Raw genomic sequence first — 6,000 nt, forward strand, 5'->3', positions numbered from 1 at the left:
GTGATTCATCCCCTGTGTATTAACACCCAGTGCTCATCCAAACAAGTGTCCTCCTTAATGCCCCTTGCCTATTTAGCCCATCCCTCCACCCACAGTGTCTCCAGCAACCCTCAGTTTGTTCTCTGTATTTGAGAGTCTCTTATGTTTTGTCCCCCTCCCTGTTTTTATATCATTTTTATTTCCCTTCCCCTATGTTCATCTTCTTTGTATTTTAAATTCCACATATAAGTAAAGTCATATGATATTTGTCTTTCTCTGACTGACTAATTTCACTTAGCACAATACCCTCTAGTTCCATCCATGTTGCTGCAAATGGCAAGATTTCATTCTTTTTGATTGCCGAGTAATATTCCATTGTATATATACACCACATCTTCTTTATCCATTCATCCATCGGTGGACATTTGGGCTCTTTCCATACTTTGGCTATTGCAATTTAAACAAGATTATATTTTTCTTTCTGGTAAATTAAAATTTATAATTATAACATATCCTATGACCTTTATGAAGATATATATTTCTAATTCCAGCTTGAGGAAAATTTAGTCTTTTATTGGATTATTTAAATAGATGGTTAGTCAGATACAGAGTTGATAATATAGATGACAGGCTATGTTATGGATGTAACACAAGCTTATTTCCCAATATATGCCCAAATGAAAGCACACCTGAGTTGGAACAGACTTTAGGGATTATGTAGTTTAAAACTGTTACATCCTAAAATTTCCTCTAAACCGTATCTTTCCAGTCTTCATCAGCATCTGACTAAATACTTTCTTGAAGGGTTGCCCATTCAATTATTGGGCAGTATTAATTTTTAAAACATTTTTCCTGGTACAAAGATGAATTTTGGCTCCTCAGAGATGATTTCATGAGCTTTAATTTCACATCCTAAACCATGTCTATGATAACCTTCCATTTTTTTTGATGGTGGCTACTATTTTCCTATTAATCACCTAGATCAGAGCTCCTTATTTTTTAAACATCACTCTCATGACCTGTAGTTTTATGAAAAGTCCTGCTTATTTTTATTTAAATGCCACCCTTTTCTGGCTATTTAAATAATTGTCTATAAAATTCTAGTGATTTGCAGCTCCAAGAAACATGTGTTATTACTCACTTATTATTTGCTGTGTTATGCACAATAGCTGTAATTAATCCAAACAAATACTATAGCTTGCAGGCTGGAAGTTCTCTGCTCAGAGTAGCCAAAAACTCTTGTTTAGAAAAAACTTGACACTTTTCTAAATTGATTTTTTTTCCACGTTACTCTCTATGTGCTGTTTGTTTGTTTGTTTGTTCATTTGTAACATTTCCTTGATATTTCATGCTGTCTCTCTATAGTTCTTGGGCTGGTTTCTTGTTTTAAATTGACTCCCTAATTTTGAAATGAGTTTGGAGAAAAGCTGCAAGAACAATATGAATAACTCCAGTGTAATCTTCACCCAGATTTCCCAAACATTATCCTTAGATTATGAATTATTTACCATATCTACTTTCTCTCTGTCTTCCTTTCCCTCTTTCTCACACACATGTATATAATTTGAGAGTTTGTAAACAAGATGTCTCATCGGAACAAAATGCTTTAGTGCGTATTTCCTAAAACACAGGAACATATCCTTACATAACCACAATACAACCAGCCAAATCATGAAATTAACGTTCATGTAATACTAACACCTAACGCACAGACACCAGTAAAATTTCACCAATCATCCCAATAATGCTTTTTAAGAACAACACAAAACAACAACGATGACAACAGCAACAGTAAAGAATTTGGCCCAGGAGTGCATATTGCATGTTGCATTGGCCTGTTTCATTGGATTTTTGTTTGCTGCTTAATTGTCTCCATGCTGAAACTATTCCTCAGTCCCTCTTTTTCATTCATTATTTTGACATTTTAAAGATAACACACCAGCTCTTTGTAGAATATCCCTCATTTTAGGTTTGTCTAATATTTCGCGTGATTGCAATGATGTTGTACATTTGAGGCAGAAATAACACAGAAGTGATGCTGTGTCCCTCTTGGTGCACACATCAGGAAGTATGGGATGCCTATTTGTCCATTACTGGCAATGTTACTTTGGCTGAGGTGGTGTCTGCCAGGTTTCTCCACAGTAGTTGCTTTTTTTTCTCATAGTAAATAATAAATATATTGTAAGGAGATACTTTGAGGCTATATGGCTCTCTGCTTCCTCTTTTATATGTTTGGTCACCTGTTGATAAGTCTGGCCTGAATCAATTACTACTATGAGTTTGTCAAGTGGTGATGTTCCTTTTTTTTAATGTTTATTTATTTTGAGATAATAAAATAAATTACAAAGTAAATAAATGTTTATTTTGAGAGAGAGAGAGTGGGAGTGGGGGAGGGGCAGAGAGAGAAAGAGAGAGAATCCCAAGCAGGCTCTGCGCTGTCAGCTCAGAGCCCAGTGTGGGGCTCAATCCCACAAAGTGTGAGATTGTGACCCGAGCCAAAATCAAGAGTCGGACTCTAAACCGACTGAGCCACCCAGGCACCCCTCAAATGGTGATATTCTTTAACATTCCTTCTACATTTGTTACTTGGTATTATAAAGGCTCTTCTTTCTTTACTATTTATTTTTTGAGTAACTCTTGGTAAATTGCCACTTCCCAGAGCCCCGCTAAATGTGCCCCTATTCTGAGATCCCCACATAGTCTAACAATCCAGCAATGAAAACTCTAACTCCTAGAAATCAGGGGGCTTCCAGTGCCCTTCTTTACGGGGGCCACTCTGATCGGTGAGTGCCTGTGCAATGGCTTAAGTGTATAAAGCCGGAACGTGATTCCTGCCTGTCCAAGAAATGGACAAATCAAGGGCAGTTTAACTAGTTCAGGGGTCCTCTGTCTTGGATCCATATTGGAAACACCTGGATAGTTCCATAATTCACTAATGCCTGGACTCCATGCCCATCACCCAGTTAATTCTAATATGGAGTCAAGACTGGGAGCCACTGTGTTAGTGGAGTAGTGAGGTGGGGGAGCTTTCCTGTTCAGTCTCAGCTGACTTAGAAGTACCAGGAATTTGGATACTAATGAGAATTCTAGTCAACAGGAAAAAGAAACTCAGTGATCAGTTTCCCAAAGGAGAGAGAGAGACAGAGAGGGACAAAGAAAAGAGGGGAGGAGAAAGAGGAAGAAGGAGAAAGAGGGAAAAGGAGAGAAGAGAAGGAAGAAGGAAGGAGCAAAGAATGTGATAAAATATAGGCAATGGATAATGCTAGGTAAAAGATATAGGAGAATTCTTTCAACTTTTCTATTAATTAGAAATTGTATCAAAATATTCAACAAGAAAGACCAGAGCCACTGTAAACATTAACCTATGGTTCCTCCTCACCTCACAAAACCACAGAAAAAAATAATGAGGGAATAAATTCTTATTTATCCTCCACATTTAATATGGGGTTTTGAGTAGAGGAGGTGAGGTGGAAAAGGAAGTCTGACCTGACCTTAGAGACCCCTCAGGGATGAGGGATGACAGGCCCAAGTGACGCAATGTTGAGAAAGTTGGGGTCTTTCCCTTTCCACCTCAGTGCAGAGCATCTTCCTCCTACAGTGTGTCATTAGACCATCAACAAACTGCAGTCACAAAGCACATGGATTGGAAAAAAGCCTTGAGGTATCTAATCAAGTCCCCCATCCTAAGTATGAAGGTTTTAAAACATTTCTCCATACTACATGGCAATGAGAAAGAACGAAATATGGCCCTTTGTAGCAATGTGGATGGAACTGGAGAATGTGATGCTAAGTGAAATAAGCCATACAGAGAAAGACAGATACCATATGTTTTCACTCTTATGTGGATCCTGAGAAACTTAACAGAAACCCATGGAGGAGGGGAAGGAAGAAAAAAAAAAAAAGAGGTTAGAGTGGGAGAGAGCCAAAGCATAAGAGACTCTTAAAAACTGAGAACAAACTGAGGGTTGATGGGGGGTGGGAGGGAGGGGAGGGTGGGTGATGGGTATTGAGGAGGGCACCTTTTGGGATGAGCACTGGGTGTTGTATGGAAACAATTTGACAATAAATTTCATATATTGGAAAAAAAAAAAAAAACAAAAAAAAAAACAAAAAAACACATTTCTCCAGAAATATTGGTCCGAGCGCTCTAATATATAATGGAATATATATATATATATATATATATATATAATATATAATATGTATAATGGAATGCATCCCTTTTAACTATAGATATAACTATAGTTATAATTACAACTATAGTTATAATATAGTTATAACTATAACTATAGATATAATCTATAACTATAGATTTAACTATAATATATATAATATATATAATGGAATGCATCCCTTTTAACTATAGAAACATCATTCTCTGTAGATTGATATAGATATAGTTCCTGTCTCCAGGCATCGTGGGAGGAATGCTCAGTGGCACTGGGGAAAGGTCAGAGGTGGATAGTTGAGCCCACGGGGAAAATGGCCATTGAGATGCTTGTAGAAACTCAAGAACAGCTCCAAAAGGGCAGAGAGGGTGCCTTTCCCATTTTCCATTCATTTCAGTAGCTCCTGTTCTAACCTGATGTCAAGCACACAGATGGTGCTCAGGGAATATGTGCATGATCACAAAATGCTGAAGTCAGGAGATGGGGAGAAAAGTAAAACAAAAGAAGGAAGGCTAAATAGGAACAAGAAATTCAAAGAAGCACTAAAGAAAGCAGAGGTGCCTGGGAACTGCACTGGGCCACGAGCTGGGCAAAGGGAGCCAGTGGGAGATTCTGGCTCAGAACGTTGGGGTAGTTGCCCAGCTGGCTTGAACCTGTCAAAGTAGACCTGAGGGTTGGCTTCTGAAACCCAGCCAGAAGCGGTGCTTGGTTTTTGTTTTAACCTAGAAGATTGGGGTTGAAAGAATTTGCTTGGGAGCCTTGGAGTAATACAGATTGGAATAGAAATGTCAGATTTGACAAAACAAGGAGAAAAGTGGCCTAGTTGTTCTGTGTTTTTATCTATACCTCATCTTTATCTGTGTGTTCCCTCATGCTGTGGCAAGTCATTTGTGTACTTCACACAGCTACCAAATGGTATCAACCATGTTTTAGAATCAAAAGGAAATCCTTCATTTCCCTTGGATGGTGGGACCACAGAGATACTCAACAGTGAACTCACACAGCCCTCTGCTTCTGGTGAGCCTAGTTTTTTCCATAATCATAAACTTTGACAATTCTTTTTGATTTAAGGACACCAACTCCCTCTGCTCACACATCATGAGGCCCAGAAGTGACCCCAAGCATTGAAAATGTCCAGTACTGAGATTGCAGGAACAGAATGTGAACACTGAATATTCTGCATAATCTTAGGATGGAGCCTCCAGAATTCTCCAGAAGAAGTGACGGTAAAGGTAATGGGCTCGTTATCGCGCATACACCTCACCAATCTCAGAGGTTGCTGTGCCAGGAAGCAGGGCTATGATGTGAGATCAAGACTTGGCTCTTCGAGCAGTAGTCAACAATTTACTCAGGCCAGATCCCTGGTTTCTCAGGGATTAAGATTCCTCTAAACACACTGGGATAGCCAGAGTAAGGGTCCCTTCCAGAGCACATGAACAAAGAACAAGGCAATTCCTATTGTAGCATGGTGACTTTAAATCTCAAAGGACATGATTCTACAGAGATTATTCTTAAGCTTAGAGGACAGAAATGTCCCCAGAAGCTCAGAGCAGCCACTACCAATAAACCTTTCCTGTCAACTGTGGTTCCAAACTGCAGTCTGACTCCACAAACCATTTGTGCCTACTCCCTTCTGTGTCCATGTGAACCTTTTTGACATGCCCTGGGCTCCAGAGCTAAGGACCACTCCTCTCCTCCTTGGCCTTGACCTCTTTTCAGAGCCCAATTCAGCCTTCCTGGTTAGTTAGGCTCTTGACACCTAGCAATCTGAGTGTTGAGAATGTGACATTTGGTGGGATAAAGATCAACTGATAATAGAGGCACAAGTGAGGAGAGCAAGGACTGCATTAGA

This window comes from Lynx canadensis, chromosome A2, assembly GCF_007474595.2.
Source record: "Lynx canadensis isolate LIC74 chromosome A2, mLynCan4.pri.v2, whole genome shotgun sequence".
Taxonomy (NCBI): domain Eukaryota; kingdom Metazoa; phylum Chordata; class Mammalia; order Carnivora; family Felidae; genus Lynx; species Lynx canadensis.